An 18,930-nucleotide genomic window follows, 5' to 3' on the forward strand; every position below is an offset into this window, starting at 1 on the left:
TTTCATTATTTAAAACCCCATTCCTATGTGCCTCTTGCCTTATTCTATGTTAGAGGGCTATGCTGTTTGCATTTTTTTCCCATTCCTGAAACTGCCATATAAGGAAATTGATAATTTTGCTTTATATGTTGTTTTTTCTCTTACATTTGCAAGATGTCTCAATCTGATCCTGTCTCAGAAACCACTGTTGGAACCCTGCTGCCTGATAACAGTTCTACCAAAGCTAAGTGCATTTGTTGTAAATTTGTGGAGATTATATCTCCAGCTGTGGTATGTAATAAATGTCATGATAAGCTTTTACATGCAGAGAATGTGTCCATCAGTAATAGTACTATGCCTGTTGTTCCTTCAACATCTAATGTACAAGATATACCCGTGAATTTAAAAGATTTTATTGCTGATGCGATTCAGAAGGCTTTGTCTGCCATCCCGCCTTCTAATAAACGTAAAAGGTCTTTTAAAACTTCTCATAAAGTTGATGAAATTTCAAATGACCAACAACATACTGAATTATCCTCTTCTGATGAGGATCTATCTGATTTCGAAGATCCTTCTTCAGATATTGACACTGACAAATCTACTTATTTATTTAAAATGGAGTATATTCGTTCCTTGTTAAAAGAAGTGTTGATTACATTGGATATTGAGGAAACTAGTCCTCTTGATATTAAAACTAGTAAACTTTTAAATTCTGTTTATAAACCTCCTGTGGTTACTCCAGAGGTTTTTCCAGTTCCTGATGCTATTTCTGATATGATTTCTAAGGAATGGAATAGGCCTGGTACTTCTTTTATTCATTCTTCAAGGTTTAAAAAATTGTATCCTTTGCCAGCAGTTAGATTGGAGTTTTGGGAAAAGATCCCCAAAGTTGATGGGGCTATTTCTACTCTTGCTAAACGTACTACTATTCCTATGGAAGATAGTACTTCTTTTAAAGACCCTTTAGATAGGAAACTTGAATCTTATCTAAGGAAAGCCTATTTATATTCTGGTCATCTCCTCAGGCCTGCCATTTATATGGCTGATGTTGCAGCTGCATCAACTTTTTGGTTGGAAAGTTTAGCACAACAGGAAACGGATCCTGATTTGTCTAGCATTGTTCTTTTGCTTCAACATGCTAATCATTTTATTTGTGATGCCATTTTTGATATCATCAAAATTGATGTTAAACCTATGTCTTTATCTATTTTAGCTATAAGAGCTTTGTGACTTAAATATTGGAATGCTGACATGATATCTAAGTCTAGATTACTATCTCTTTCTTTCCAAGGTAATAAGTTATTTGGTTCTCAGTTGGATTTGATTATTTCAACTGTCACTGGGAGGAAGGGAGTTTTTTTGCCTCAGGATAAAAGACCTAAAGTTAAATCTAAAGATTCTAATCGCTTTCGTTCCTTTCGACAAAATAAGGAACAGAAACCTAATCCTTCCCCCAAAGAATCTGGTTCCAATTGGAAACCTTCTTCAAGTTGGAGTAAATCCAAACCATTTAAGAAACCAAAGCCAGCTCCCAAGTCTACATGAAGGTGCAGCCCTCATTCCAGCTCAGCTGGTAGGGGGCAGATTAAGATTCTTCCAAAACATTTGGGCAGATTCTGTTCAAAATTATTGGATTCAGAGTATTGTCTCTCAAGGGTACCGAATAGGATTCAGAATAAGACCTCCTGTGAGAAAGTTTTTTCTCTCACGCATCCCAGTAAATCCAGTTTAGGCTCAAGCTTTTCTGAAGTGGGTTTCAGACCTGGAGCTTTCAGGGGTAATCATGCCAATTCCGTTTCAGGAACAGGGTCTGGGGTTTTATTCAAATCTATTCATTGTCCCAAAGAAAGAAAATTCTTTCAGGCCAGTTCTGGATCTGAAAATTTTGAATCGTTATGTAAGAGTTACTATAAGGACTATTCTGCCTTTTGTTCAGCAAGGGCATTATATGTCCACAATAGACTTACAGGATGCTTGTCTTCATATTCCGATTCATCCAGACCATTATCAGTTTCTGAGATTCTCTTTTCTAGACAAGCATTACCAATTTGTCGCTCTTCCGTTTGGCCTAGCTACAGCTCCAAGAATCTTTTAGAAGATTCTTGATGCCCTACTCTCTGTAATCAGAGAACAGGGTATTGGGGTATTTCCTTATTTGGACGATATCTTGGTACTAGCTCAGTCTTTACATTCTGCAGAATCTCACACAAATCAACTAGTGTTGTTTCTTCAAAGTCATGGTTGGAGGATCAATTTACCAAAAATGTATTTGATTCCTCAGACAAGGGTCACCTTTTTAGGTTTCCAGATAGATTCAGTGTCCATGACTCTGTCTCTAACAGAAAAGAGATGATTAAAATTGGTTTCAGCTTGTCGGGACCTTCAGTCTCAGTCATTCCCTTCAGTGGCTATGTGCATGGAAGTTTTAGGTCTCATGACTGCTGCATCTGATGCAATCCCCTTTGCTCGTTTTCATATGAGACCTCTCCAGCTTTGTATGCTGAACCAATGGTGCAGGGATTATACAAAGACATCACAATTAATATCCTTAAATCCCAATGTTCGATGTTCTCTGACTTGGTGGTTAGATTACCTCTTTTGTTCGTCCAACCTGGACTGTGATCACAACAGATGCAAGTCTTTCAGGTTGGAGAGCTGTCTGGGGATCTCTGACAGCACAAGGGGTTTGGAAACCTCAAGAGGTGAGGTTACCAATCAATATTTTAGAACTCTGTGCTATCTTCAGGGCTCTTCAGGTGTGGCCTCTGTTGAAGAGAGAACCGTTCATTTGTTTTCAGACAGACAATATCACAACTGTGATCACAACTATCACAACTGTGGCATATGTCATTCATCAGGGTGGGACTCGCAGTACTAAAGACATGAAAGAAGTATCTTGGATACTTGCTTGGGCGGAATCCAGCTCCTGTCTAATTTCTGCGGTTCATATCCCAGGTATAGACAATTGGGAAGCGGATTATCTCAGCCGTCAGACTTTACATCCGGGGGAGTGGTCACTGCATCCGGATGTGTTTTCTCAGATTGTTTAGATGTGGGGTCTTCCAGAAATAGATCTGATGGATTCCCATCTAAACAAGAAACTTCCCAGGTACCTGTCCAGGTCCAGGGATCCTCAGGCACAAGCAGTGGATGCGTTAGCAGTTCCTTGGTGTTACCAACCTGCTTATATCTTCCCGCTTCTAGTTCTTCTTCCAAAAGTGATTTCCAAAATCATCATGGAACAATCGTTTGTGTTGCTGGTAGCTCCAGCATGGCCTCACAGATTTTGGTATGCGGATCTTGTCCGGATGTCCAGCTGCCAACTTTGGCCACTTCCATTAAGGCTAGACCTTCTGTCTCAAGGTCCATTTTTCCATCAGGATCTCAAATCATTCAATTTGAAGGTATGGAAATTGAAAGCCTAGTGCTTAGTTATAGAGGTTTCTCTGACTCTGATTAATACTATGTTACAGGCTTGTAAATCTGTTTCAAGGAAGATTTATTATCGAGTTTGGAAGACATATTTCATGGTGTTCTTCTCATAAATTCTCCTGGCATTCTTTTAGAGTTCCTAGAATTTTACAGTTTCTTCAGGATGGTTTGGATAAAGGTTTGTCTGCATGTTCCTTAAAGGGACAAATCTCTGCTCTTTCTGTTTTATTTCACAGAACGATTGCTAAGCTTCCTGATATTCACTGTTTTGTACAGGCTTTGGTCCGTATCAAGCCTGTCATTAAATCAATCTCTCCTCCTTGGAGTCTTAATTTGGTTTTGAAGGCTTTACAGGCTCCTCCTTTTGAGCCTATGCATTCTTTGGACATTAAACTACTTTCTTGTAAAGTGTTGTTCCTTTTGGCCATCTCTTCTGCTAGAAGAGTTTCTTAATTATCTGCTCTTTCTTGTGAATCTCCTTTTCTGATTTTCCATCAGGATAAGGCAGTTTTGCGGACTTCATTTAAATTCTTACCTAAGGTTGGGAATTCTAACAACATTAATAGAGAAATTGTTGTCCCTTCTTTGTGTCCTAATCCTAAGAATTCTTTGGAGAAATCCTTGCATTCTTTGGATGTGGTAAGAGCTTTGAAATATTATGTTGAAGCTACTAAAGATTTCAGGAAGACTTCTAGTCTATTTGTTATCTTTTCTGGTTCTAAGAAAGGTCAGAAGGCTTCTGCCATTTCCTTGGCATCTTGGTTAAAGCTCTTGATTCATCAGACTTATTTGGAGTCGGGTCAGGCCCCGCCTCAGAGAATTACAGCTCATTCTACTAGATCAGTCTCCACGTCGTGGGCTTTTAAGAATGAAGCTTCAGTTGATCAGATTTGCAAAGCAGCAACTTGGGGCGCGATCCGATATAGGTCATAGTTTTCGGCGCAGGCGAGGGAACCCGCGCCGCCCGTAATTTCACCTCGCAACTCGACTTATCCAATATACTGCGCCATCAGATGCTAAACTGGCGTAAGTAGGAAAAACCTGCGATCAACTAAAATGTGCGCAAATAGACATTTTAGTCGTCGCAAGTATTTACGCCAGTATTTTGTTCACGTAAAGCCTCAATAAAGTGTAGTTTTATGCAAATGAGCCTACGAATCATAAAAAACAACGGCCAAACTTAAAAGATGCGACACGTAATTACGCCATTCAAAATTCATACATAAACCCATGCGCAGCGGCCATTTTCTTTAGTGTGTTTGGTTGGTTCTTGGAGCTACAGCACACTACAGTGAGTAGAGAGATAAGTGGTAAGAGTAGTGAGAGAGGAGCATTTCATTAAGTTAGTTAGGTCAGATTGTTGGATTGGTAAGCCTGTACATTTACATACACTTTTTTTTACATATTGCACACATTTTGCATACACACATATACAAAATACACAAGACTTTTTTTTCTAACACCTCACACATTTTATTTATCTTTTACAGTGTGATAGGCTGAGTGTTTGGTTGTGATTGAAGTGGGAGTGAGTGTGAGTGTGTGTAGTTTGAGGATGACAGGGAGAGCTAGGGCGGGGGGGGAGGAGGGAAGGGTAGTTGCAGGGAGAGGATTATGGATAGGAGGAGCAGCAGGGTCCCCGTCAGGGAGTGAGTGGAGGGGGGAGAGTTAGGGGGAGGAGGGAGAGGATAGGTAGGAACCCACACCAGGGACATCCCAGGGAGGGAGCCAGGTGGCCCAGGACGAGGAGCGCATGAGGTGCCCCAACTTCTCTTTTGCAGAAAACCTTGCGCTAGTCCAGGCCGTCCTGGAGAACCACACCGCCCTCTTTGGCCAAGAGAAGGGCAAATGAGTTGCCCGAAGGCGGAAAGATGCATGGCTGAGGGTCGAGGAGGCAGTCAACGGCGTGGCCCAGCAGAGGAGGAATGTGGATGGGCTCAAGAAAAGGTGGAATGACTGCAAGAGGCGGGTCAAGGAGAAAATTGGCCAAGAAGCCATGCAGCAGAGGGGAACAGGCGGTGGTCCTCACCAGGAGGTGGAATATAATGAGTGGCAGGAGCTCATTCGCAGTTCCCTGAGCGTCACAGCAGTCCTTGGACTTCCAGGGGCTCGTGACTCAGGGACTGCAACATCAGCACAGCATGCTGGTGAGTAACATCCAACACACCAGTATTATATGTATTTGAGATATAACATCCTTTAATGTCACACATTCATGTACACAATGAGGAGCATGGTATTTGGCCTACTAACAAAAACATCTACAATTAGATTTCACATTAAAGGGACATTAAACCAAAGCTTTTTATGTCATTATTCAGATAGAGAATACAGTTTTAAACAACATCCCAATTTACTTCTATTATGTAATTTGCTTCATTATTTTATTATTCTTTGTTTATTAAATATCAATGCAAATGGGTGAGCCAATCACATGAGGCATTGATGTGCAGCCACCAATCAGCAGCTTCTGAGCCTATCTAGATATGCTTTTCAGCTAAGAATATCAAGAGAATGAAGCAAATTAGGTAATGGAAGTAAATTAAAAAGTTGTTTAAAATTGCATGCTCTAGCTGAATCATGAAAGAATACAAATGGGTTTAATGTCCATTTAATGCTACTTAACAAATTGAAATTCATGATATGAGGTGGAATAGTGAAATACTAACATGTCTCGGAGTAACACAGGCCACAAGCCACATGTAGAGTTTTCAGTAAATGGACACTATAGCCATCACAATACTTTTAGCTCAAGAAAGCACGTTATGTGCCTACATCAGGCTAAAGGAAATTGTGTGATCATGGTGTCACTTAAAGAACACATTTTCTCCATCACTGACATGTACACAGAACTATTGTATGAAACACATACATGTATACTTTGCATATTAAAATCCCTCATATCACAAATCACAATGTGCACATGCATGTTATAGAGTTTGACATGAGAATGAGTATAGGCCCTAGCATGTATCAATGTACATTGTATGCCCACATGGATATATATATGATTGTACTAATACCTCTCATCATTTGACTCCTCCACAGAACCTCCTGTCACCAGGGTGCAAACGGCCATGCATCCACCGCAAACAGCAGGCCAGAGGATGGCTCCACCACGACCACCAGGCCAGAGGATGGCTCCACCACTACCACCAGGCCAGAGAATCCCTCAACAGTATGCTCCCAGGCATGAGGTGGGTTGGATTGCCTCTGTTGAGGACCCATATGTCATGCCACCAAGATTTGAAGAGGAGCCCTGGCCGGAGGACTATTCTTTTGGTTATGAGGGGCAGCCAAGGCATCCCCAAAGGGTAGATGTCTTTACCCCCCCCCCCCCTCCCAATATCAGGCCAGTCAGGACTTTTACCACCAGGACATACAAACTGGTCAGGCTGAGTGGTCGCACACCAATCGTCAATGAGACTACCAGTCCACCCGGAGAGCTCCACCATCCGCTTCCCTTGGAAGAGCTCCAGCATATGAAGAGAGCATATAGCTGTGGTAGTTCCTCCTGAGGCACCAGCCAGCATTGTTCCTGCTGAGGCACCAGCCAGCATTGTTCCTGCTGAGGCACCAGCCAGCATTGTTCCTGATGAGGCACCAGCCAGCATTGTTCCTGCTGAGGCACCAGCCAGCATTGTTCCTGCTGAGGCACCAGCCAGCATTGTTCCTGCTGAGGCACCAGCCAGCATTGTTCCTGATGAGGCACCAGCCAGCATTGTTCCTGCTGAGGCACCAGCCAGCATTGTTCCTGCTGAGGCACCAGCCAGCATTGTTCCTGATGAGGCACCAGCCAGCATTGTTTCTGCTGAGGCACCAGCCAGCATTGTTCCTCCTGAGGCACCAGCCAGCATTGTTCCAGATGCAACAGCAGCTAGAGGTGAACCTGCGCCTAGAATCCCTGCTGGTGAAGAGCCTTTAGATCCTCTGACTTCTGCCCTGGGCGACGAATACATTGCCCTCCAGAGGAGGCAAACATCAACCTGCGAGAGGCTCACATCAACCTGCGAGAGAATGCAGAGAGACCAACGCAGGTTTTACAGGAGCCAACAGACTTTACTACAGCATTCCATTGAGCTGCAACGGGACATTGCAGCATCTTTAAGTGGTATCGTCCAGAACCAATCTCAGATGCTGAGAGTTATTTTGGACATGCAGATGCAGAGTGACAACAGATGGCGGGAACAAAACCCACTGTTGGGTTTGTTGGTGGAGCATTTCACACACCAGCAGGACATTGCCTCCAGCCTCTCATCTGTGGCCAGCACTCCTGCAGAATCCTCTGAATCCACATAACCCAGGAGAGGCAGGAGAGCCACTCCAGGCACCTCAGCCCCCTCATCTAAGAAGCCTAAAAAAAAAATATTGTTATATTTCATCCTAAATCTTGTCCTCTGTTATTTACCATATAATTGTCATCCACATCCATGTGAGGGGTGTTTTAGTACACTAATATTTTTGAAAAATATAATAAGGCCTGTGTGGAAAAGGTAATATCATCATGTTTATGACATATTCATGTTCTCTAAACCACATCACATAGTTGTGTATGAAGGGTACATATAGGGATATTCACTTTTAAGATGTAAATCAAGGTTTATCACATCCAGTAGAAATTGACCCATGTGCAGGGATAGGCACGAGCCAAGGCTGTGGCGGACATTTTCTAAGGTAAAGACTTTTAGTGAAGGACACCTTGCCTATCCCTGCACATGGGTATATATATATCTAAATAATAATGTTTTTACAGAAGGTGTGAACATAAGGTATAAACATCCATTTTCATTCCTCGAAATGATAGTCAATAAATCATAGTGACCAAAACATGAATTGAACTAATGATATATTTTCAGTAATTAGGGTGGTTAAGGGAATGGGGGTGGAATGTAGTAGTTTCACTTACATGCAGTGGAAATCCGCAGTATGTAATTCGATGACCGGCTGCAGCAGGGGCAGCACCATCACCATGGACCTCAGCAGCAACTATAGAATCAGCATGTGTAGACGGAACAACAGGGGATTGTAGGGCTTCAAGCATCCCTTGTGCCCCATGTTGACCCCTTGTGCCCCATGTTGACCCCTTGTACCCCATGTTTGCCCCATGTTGACCCCTTGTGCCCCATGTTGACCCCTTGTGCCCCATGTTTGACCCATGTTGACCCCTTGTGCCCCATGTTAACCCCTTGTGCCCCATGTTGACCCCTTGTGCCCCATGTTGACCCCTGGTGCCCCATGTTTGCCCCATGTTGACCCCTTGTGCCCCATGTTGACCCCTTGTGCCCCATGATGCACCCCTTTGTGATTGGTTTGACAAACTTGCAGGGGCATTAATAATAAATGCTTTGAAGAGGTTAACTATTTGTGATCAAGCTGCTGATATGTATGTTGTTAAGCATGCACTTGTTAGGCCTTCAGAGAGTTACGTTGGTTTCTAAGTTAGTGCAAGGGTTGCTGTGCCTTCAATTTGTGGTGAGATGAGAATGAAGTAGATTTTCTGAGATCTGCGCGCGTAAGTACTTACGCCGTATATTGGATACCAAACTGCGCGTGTTTTGTATGTCAGTCTATGGGCCAAAAAACGATGGGCGAAGGCAGAAATATACGCGCATAACTTCTAAGTTACACCGTATATAGGATACCAAACCCGTGCAAAATTTGGCGTCGCCGGCTTTTGAGGGCGACGATTTATATTGGATCGAGGCCCAGGTCTTCTTTGCATACATTTACTAAATTCTACCGTTTTGATGTATTTGCTTCCTCGGAAGCAGTTTTTGGTAGAAAAGTTCTTCAGGCAGCTGTTTCAGTTTGATTCCTCTGCTTATGTTTTAAGTTTTTTCTTTAATTTATGAGAAAAACTTATTTTTTTGGTTGTGGATTTAATTTTCTCAGCGGAAAAGGGCTGTTATTATTTTATCCCTCCCTCTCCAGTGACTCTTGTGTGGAGTTCCACATCTTGGGTATTTCTATCCCATACGTCACTAGCTCATGGACTCTTGCCAATTACATGAAAGAAAACATAATTTATGTAAGAACTTACCTGATAAATTCATTTCTTTCATATTGGCAAGAGTCCATGAGACCCACCCTTTTTATGGTGGTTATGATTTTTTTGTATAAAGCACAATTATTTCCAAATTCCTTTGTTGATGCTTTTTACTCCTTTCTTTTTCACCTCACTACTTGGCTATTTGTTAAAACTGAATTGTGGGTGTGGTGAGGGGTGTATTTATAGGCATTTTGAGGTTTGGTAAACTTTGCCCCTCCTGGTAGGACTGTATATCCCATACGTCACTAGCTCATGGACTCTTGCCAATATAAAAGCAATGAATTTATCAGGTAAGTTCTTACATAAATGATGTTTTAAGTGCTCAATTGTAGATTTGAGTAAAAATTCTTTTGAATTACACCAATGGAATCGTTATGTATAATCCTAATCAAATTATTTTTTTGTTCTGTTTCTGTTTTTTTTCTATTTATCTTTATCGTCTTCATCCTTTTTTTTTTTAATCAAAGATGATGGACTTATGATCTGTTTACTATGAAATTCTTTTTTTTTGTATACTAAAGCTATTCTTAAAGGGACACTGAACCCAAATTTTTTCATTCATGATTAAGATAGAGCATGCAATTTTAAGCAACTTTCTAATTTACACCTATTATCAAATTTTCTTCATTCCCTTGGTATCTTTATTTGAAAAGCAAGTAATGTCAGTTTAGATGCCGGCCCATTTTTGGTGAACAACCTGGGTTGTCCTTGATAATTGGACTGCACCAATAAACAAGTGCTGTCCAAGGTTCTTAACCAAAAATTGGCTGGCTCCTTAACTTAGATGCCTTCTTTTTCAAATAAAGATAGCAAGAGAACGAAGAAAAATTGTTAATAGGAGTAAATTAGAAAGTTGCTTAAAATTGCATGCTGTATATGAATCACGAAAGAAGAAATTTGGGTTCAGTGTCCCTTTAATAAAATTTAACAACAAAAAAAGTTTCAAATAAATAATACACTTGGACACATAAAATGTAACTTTTCAATTACTAGAACCTAGCTCAATTGTAATCTGGAACATTATTTTTAGCCTGACTAGTCCATAGGGTTGTTGTTATGCCTTACCTCAATTTTCACTTTACTTTGATAGAAATGTTCACAAACCAATAAAGGATCAGTAGCAGTACTTAATTTGCGTATACAACGCTATACTGCATGCATATTTTTATCCCTAAACATTGTTCACCCTCCAATCCTTACAGGGAACTATTCTATTTTGTAACTGGTTAATTCAACATTGGCTAACCTTGGCCTCGATTTGGAGTTTGGCGTTAGCCGTGAAAACCAGCGTTAGAGGCTCCTAACGCTGGTTTTAGGCTACCTCCGGTATTTGGAGTCACTCAAAAAAGGGTCTAACGCTCACTTTTCAGCCGCGACTTTTCCATACCGCAGATCCCCTTACGTCAATTGCGTATCCTATCTTTTCAATGGGATCTTTCTAACTCCGGTATTTAGAGTCGTGTCTGAAGTGAGCGTTAGACATCTAACGACAAAACTCCAGCCGCAGGAAAAAAGTCAGTAGTTAAGAGCTTTCTGGGCTAACGCCGGTTTATAAAGCTCTTAACTACTGTACTCTAAAGTACACTAGCACCCATAAACTACCTATGTACCCCTAAACCGAGGTCCCCCCACATCGCCGCCACTCGATAAAAATTTTTTAACCCCTAATCTGCCGACCGCCACCTACGTTATACTTATGTACCCCTAATCTGCTGCCCCTAACACCGCCGACCCCTATATTATATTTATTAACCCCTAACCTGCCCCCCACAACGTCGCAGCCAGCTACCTACAATAATTAAACCCTAATCTGCCGACCGCAAAGCGCCGCCACCTACGTTATACTTATGTACCCCTAATCTGCTGCCCCTAACACCGCCGACTCCTATATTATATTTATTAACCCCTAATCTGCCCCCCTCAACGTCGCCTCCACCTGCCTACACTTATTAACACCTAATCTGCCGAGCGGACCGCACCGCTATTATTATAAAGTTATTAACCCCTAATCCGCCTCACTAACCCTATAATAAATAGTATTAACTCCTAATCTGCCCTCCCTAACATCGCCGACACCTAACTTCAAACATTAACCCCTAATCTGCCGACTGGAGCTCACCGCTATTCTAATAAATGTATTAACCCCTAAAGCTAAGTCTAACCCTAACACCCCCCTAAGTTAAATATAATTTAAATCTAACGAAATAAATTAACTCTTATTAAATAAATTATTCCTATTTAAAGCTAAATACTTACCTGTAAAATAAATCCTAATATAGCTACAATATATATTATAATTATATTATAGCTATTTTAGGATTTATATTTATTTTACAGGTAACTTTGTATTTATTTTAACCAGGTACAATAGCTATTAAATAGTTAAGAACTATTTAATAGCTACAATAGTTAAAATAATTACAAAATTACCTGTAAAATAAATCCTAACCTAAGTTACAATTAAACCTAACACTACACTATCAATAAATTAATTAAATAAACTACCTACAATTACCTACAATTAACCTAACACTACACTATCAATAAATTAATTAAATACAATTCCTACAAATAAATACAATTAAATAAACTAGCTAAAGTACAAAAAATAAAAAAGAACTAAATTACAAAAAATAAAAAAATATTTACAAACATAATAAAAATATTACAACAATTTTAAACTAATTACACCTACTCTAAGCCCCCTAATAAAATAACAAAGCCCCCCAAAATAAAAAAATGCCCTACCCTATTTTAAATTACTAAAGTTCAAAGCTCTTTTACCTTACCAGCCCTGAACAGGGCGCTTTGCGGGGCATGCCCCAAGAAGTTCAGCTCTTTTGCCTGTAAAAAAAAACATACAATACCCAAGCCCCCCAACATTACAACCCACCACCCACATACCCCTAATCTAACCCAAACCCCCCTTAAATAAACCTAACACTAAGCCCCTGAAGATCTTCCTACCTTGTCTTCACCTCACCGGGTTCAACGATCTGTCCAGAAGAGCTCCTCCGATGTCCTGATCCAAGCCCAAGCGGGGGGCTGAAGAGCTCCATGATCCGGCTGAAGTCTTCATCCAAGCGGGTCTTCCATCCGATTGAAGTCTTCATCCAAGCGGGATCTTCTATGGTCATCCATCCGGAGCGGAGCGGCAGGATCCTGAAGACCTCCGACGCGGAACATCCATCCTGGCCGACGACTGAACGACGAATGACGGTTCCTTTAAATGACGTCATCCAAGATGGCGTCCCTCGAATTCCGATTGGCTGATAGGATTCTATCAGCCAATCGGAATTAAGGTAGGAATATTCTGATTGGCTGATGGAGTCAGCCAATCAGAATCAAGTTCAATCCGATTGGCTGATCCGATCAGCCAATCAGATTGAGCTCGCATTCTATTTGCTGATCGGAACAGCCAATAGAATGCGAGCTCAATCTGATTGGCTGATTGGATCAGCCAATCGGATTGAACTTGATTCTGATTGGCTGATTCCATCAGCCAATCAGAATATTCCTACCTTAATTCCGATTGGCTGATAGAATCCTATCAGCCAATCGGAATTCGAGGGACGCCATCTTGGATGACGTCATTTAAAGGAACCGTCATTCGTCGTTCAGTCGTCGGCCAGGATGGATGTTCCGCGTCGGAGGTCTTCAGGATCCTGCCGCTCCGCTCCGGATGGATGACCATAGAAGATCCCGCTTGGATGAAGACTTCAATCGGATGGAAGACCTCTTCTGCCCCGCTTGGATGAAGACTTCAGCTGGATCATGGAGCTCTTCAGCCCCCCGCTTGGGCTTGGATCAGGACATCGGAGGAGCTCTTCTGGACAGATCGTTGAACCCGGTGAGGTGAAGACAAGGTAGGAAGATCTTCAGGGGCTTAGTGTTAGGTTTATTTAAGGGGGGTTTGGGTTAGATTAGGGGTATGTGGGTGGTGGGTTGTAATGTTGTGGGGCTTGGGTATTGTATGTTTTTTTTTACAGGCAAAAGAGCTGAACTTCTTGGGGCATGCCCCGCAAAGGGCCCTGTTCAGGGCTGGTAAGGTAAAAGAGCTTTGAACTTTAGTAATTTAGAATAGGGTAGGGCATTTTTTTATTTTGGGGGGCTTTGTTATTTTATTAGGGGGCTTAGAGTAGGTGTAATTAGTTTAAAATTGTTGTAATATTTTTATTATGTTTGTAAATATTTTTTTATTTTTTGTAACTTAGTTCTTTTTTATTTTTTGTACTTTAGCTAGTTTATTTAATTGTATTTATTTGTAGGAATTGTATTTAATTTATTGATAGTGTAGTGTTAGGTTAATTGTAGGTAATTGTAGGTAGTTTATTTAATTAATTTATTGATAGTGTAGTGTTAGGTTTAATTGTAACTTAGGTTAGGATTTATTTTACAGGTAATTTTGTAATTATTTTAACTATTGTAGCTATTAAATAGTTCTTAACTATTTAATAGCTATTGTACCTGGTTAAAATAAATACAAAGTTACCTGTAAAATAAATATTAATCCTAAAATAGCTATAATATAATTATAATTTATATTGTAGCTATATTAGGATTTATTTTACAGGTAAGTATTTAGCTTTAAATAGGAATAATTTATTTAATAAGAGTTAATTAATTTCGTTAGATTTAAATTATATTTAATTTAGGGGGGTGTTAGTGTTAGGGTTAGACTTAGCTTTAGGGGTTAATACATTTATTAGAGTAGCGGTGAGCTCCAGTCGGCAGATTAGGGGTTAATGTTTGAAGTTAGGTGTCGGCGATGTTAGGGAGGGCAGATTAGGGGTTAATACTATTTATTATAGGGTTAGTGAGGCGGATTAGGGGTTAATAACTTTATAATAATAGCGGTGCGGTCCGGTCGGCAGATTAGGGGTTAATAAGTGTAGGCAGGTGGAGGCGACGTTGTGGGGGGCAGATTAGGGGTTAATAAATATAATATAGGGGTCGGCGATGTTAGGGCAGCAGATTAGGGGTACATAGGGATAATGTAAGTAGCGGCGGTTTACAGAGCGGCGGATTAGGGGTTAATAATAATATGCAGGGGTCAGCGATAGCGGGGGCGGCAGAATAGGGGTTAATAAGTGTAAGGTTAGGGGTGTTTAGACTCGGGGTACATGTTAGAGTGTTAGGTGCAGACGTAGGAAGTGTTTCCGCATAGCAAACAATGGGGCTGTGTTAGGAGCTGAATCCGGCTTTTTTGCAGGTGTTAGGTTTTTTTTCAGCTCAAACAGCCCCATTGTTTTCTATGGGAGAATCGTGCACGAGCACGTTTTTGAGGCTGGCCGCTTGCGTAAGCAACTCTGGTATCGAGAGGTGAAGCTGCGTTAAATATGCTCTACGCTCCTTTTTTGGAGCCTAACGCAGCCTTTATGTGGACTCTCAATACCAGAGTTATTTTTATGGTGCGGCCAGAAAAAAGCCGGCGTTAGCTACGCGGGTCTTTACCGACAAAACTCCAAATCTAGGCCCTATATTTCCGGATACTATGCTTTAAATATTTGATAATTTATTAGCTGGTTCTATTTGCTTATCACAGTTCAATTCCCTACTTAGTTATTGTTACTGATTATAACTATAACTGGATTAGTTGAATATTACTTTGTTGATTTGCACAACCAGTACTGCAGCGTTTTTAACTCGTTGCAGGGCAGCAATTCTCTTTGCTGTTTGTTTTACAAGTAGTAACAATAAAAGTTACATTTTATGTGTCCAAGTGTATTATTTATTTAAAACATACTTTGGCTTTGTGCCTATAGGCATTTCTTTTACCTACTTTCATGGGTTATTTTGTTAAAGTATTGTTATAATGCCTGTGCACAGCTACCTGTATTGACCCAATAATTAAAGTCTTTAGATAAAAAGGTCTACAGTTAGAAAATATATACCTATAAATTTTCCCAATCCTTTATAACAAATTAATAAAAAAAATCAGTTGGTGGTCCGACATACTGATCACTACCGGTAAGCATTTTCTTAATCATCTTCATTCCATGTGCATGTGGGATAACTGTATACAAATGTATCACATCCATAGTGACCAGAATATCGGAGGCCTGTAATGTGGAAAAATCCTGTAACAAATAAATGTTTAGAGGTGTCTCACAAATAAGACCTTGTCGATTGTACTACAAGTTGTAAGGAAACAATAATATTTCCACAAGGTTTTGAAAAATAGACCCCCTGGCTGAAACAATAGGCCTCCAAGGGGGATTCTCCAAAGATATATGAATCTTTGGTAACATTTAGAGTATTGGGTAGATAGGATTATCAACTGTCAAAAGTTGTGGAATATGCAATATATCATCAACTTGTTTTTAAAAGTCATAGTTTGATTGTATGTAAGTTTTAAATAAGTGGTCTTATCATCAAGTTGATAGCTGGAGTAGTCCATAATTATGTTGGCCAACCCTTATCAGCAGGTCTAATAATGATATTCTCATACTTAGACAGGGTGTTAATGGCCAATGTTTCTTGTGGTGATAGGTTACTTTAGCCTCGGACCCCAGACTGTTGAATGTTACTTTCCACAGCTCCATGGCACATGCGATGAAAGGTTTTAATTGATATATGTGTATTATTCAAATGACCCCTTCTTTTTAAATGGTTTAGATGATAGAGTATCCCCATTCTGAAAAATATCTCTCAGCTTCAGTTGTGTTTGAAATGTATGAAAATCCACATTTAAGTGGCATAAGCACAAATTAAAATCAGATAAAGTTCTGGAACATAAATTGTAAACTATATTCAAGTTCTCTTGTTCTTTGGTATGTTTTTGTTTGTGTCGACCCCTCCTCATGTGTCTCCTTCCATGCCTGTGGGAAAAGGGGGCTTCTGTGCAGAACATATGGTTACACCCTTAGAAGGTAAATTACTTTGACTACAGGGTCCCACCTCACCTTCTTAGTAGTCCCCTTCTCTATTATACACTGTATCAAAATTGATCCTTCTAGTTCTACCTCCAAGTCTCCATTCACCTACATGTAATAAATCATCCTTAACATAGAGCCATTTGTAGACTTTTCTATCACGATAATCATTTTCTACTGTGCTGAATTTCTTATTCTTAAACAAAATGAGATCCTGTTTGTATTTATTGACTTGGGTTGATAATTTATTTAACCAATCACTGATAGAATACTGAGAGAGTATGTGTAGGAGGTCTTTTTTATCATTTCAATTTCAACTTTGATAGTTTGTTTAAGGTGATTAACCTCTTCAATGATTAATAATATCAAGTTATGCAAACACTTTTTTAAAATCCCACACCACCTCCTACATAACTCAACACTTGTTCTGCCTAATGCAAGAATGTTCCTAATGAGAAATCCTCTCAGGACCATCCTTTGTCCATGATATTTAGAAAGATATACAGTATGTAAATACACATCTACTTATTTTTTCTCTAAATGTTATAACTTATAAAAAATAAAAATGGGTACCACCCCTCTTAGCGTCCTCCTACTTGTACATAAACTCCTGAATAACTCCAAAGCGGTCCTCCTTGGGGACACCAAACGACTACATTGAGAACTCCATAATAACTAATGGTGTAGAATGTTCGAAGATCACTATAACTTCTACAATCCAATCCACACTATAAACTAGTGTTTTGAAAAAAAATGCTTACCCTGTAGTGTTCAGTACGTCGGACTGCCAATTGATTTTTTGTTACATTTGATGGAATTATGCTTGGAAAATAACTTTTCATTTCGAGAATAGTTTTTTTTGCAGAGTTTGGGAACAGCAATGGGGTCTTAGTATAGCAAAGGAGCGCCACAAAAAAAGGTTAAATCTGTTGGTGCTTTATAAATAAATAATAATAATACAGTAATTATGAAGGTAAAATGATTATTCTAACATATATATAAACAGAAAGTTTTTTTTAACTTTTATTTATTTAGTCATTGACACAAATAAGAAGGGAATACAATAGGTACAATACAGTGAAAAACATTTAAAGCAATAGAAAGTTTTCTTGAACTTCGTATTGTCCAAGTCCTTGGAAATTAGCATAACCATTCCAGTTGTAAGTTTATGGTTGAGACAGCAATGTCTTCTGAGGTTTTACATTTACTAATCAAATCAATTAAATAAACAAAGTTAAACCAAAATCAAAATACAATAAAATATTCTGAACAGGTAGTTTTGATATCCAATTGTATACTAATGGTAGTAGTGTTATTTCAACATTTATAAACACAAAACCTTTTAAGTCATTATTATTGAGCTGAGCCAATCAAAGTTTAACATCCACTCTCCCTTAAGTTGAGCGTTTAGTATAAAATCTGTGTTTCCTAAAGGGTAGAGTAACTGTGATTGCAGTTGCTGAGGTAAGCTATGTATATAGCATTCTCATTTATGCATAAAGCTAGTTGTTCTGTCTGTCATGTCTCCTACTGACTCATATAATTCAATCGTCAGCTGGTGAAGGAGTTTTTGAATTGTGTTAGAGTAGGGATGGTTGAGGTGTTCCATGTTTTAAACACTAGTCTTGCAAATAGTATAACTGTACCTAATAGTTTATCTTTCCTTTTTAAACCATTAGGTAGTTTCAGAAAGACTATGGTTACATTGTGTAATGGAAAGTTAATACTACATTTAGTTTTGAGCCAGTGTGTTATTGATTTCCAATATTTTATCAGGCGGGGACAGAGCCATAGTGTATATAAAGTATTTATTATACAATATACAAATCAAGTGTATATATTTATTATACAATATACAAATCACATTAAATACAATCCGTGTTGTCAAAGGGATCCCATAGATAGAAATGGATAAGGCTAAAAAGTCTATTTTGCGGAGGAAAGTAAAAGAGGTAAGTCCAAATCACAAAAGCAAAAATCGAAAAAAAATTAAAAAATCATATAAAATGTGTTAAAAAATAATGGAATGAGAGAAGGAACTTCCAGGCAGTGAACATGATCGGTCGCATTTCTGCGAGCTGCTCCAGCTTACCAGCATAATCTACACGATATCTCACTCTGCAAGAAGCATCTAGGTCAGAGAATGACATGAATGCAATCTACTAAAGAAAACGTAACCAATAAGACCAATTTCTCTTGTAAGGTGTATCCTGTCCACGGATCATCCATTACTTGTGGGATATTCTCATTCCCAACAGGAAGTTGCAAGAGGACACCCACAGCAGAGCTGTCTATATAGCTCCTCCCCTAACTGTCATATCCAGTCATTCTCTTGCAACTCTCAACAAGCATGGAGGCAGTAAGAGAGAAAGTGGTGAAATGTAGCTGTTATTTTGCTTCAATCAAAAGTTTATTATTTTTAAATGGTACCGGAGTTGTACTATTTTGTTCCAGGCAGAAAAATAGAAGAATCTGCCTGTGATTTCTATGATCTTAGCAGGTTGTAACTAAGATCCATTGCTGTTCTCACACATGACTGAAGAGAGAGATAACTTCAGCGGGGGAATGGCGTGCAGGTTATCCTGCTATGAGGTA

Source organism: Bombina bombina, chromosome 11, assembly GCF_027579735.1.
Source record: "Bombina bombina isolate aBomBom1 chromosome 11, aBomBom1.pri, whole genome shotgun sequence".
Lineage (NCBI taxonomy): Eukaryota > Metazoa > Chordata > Amphibia > Anura > Bombinatoridae > Bombina > Bombina bombina.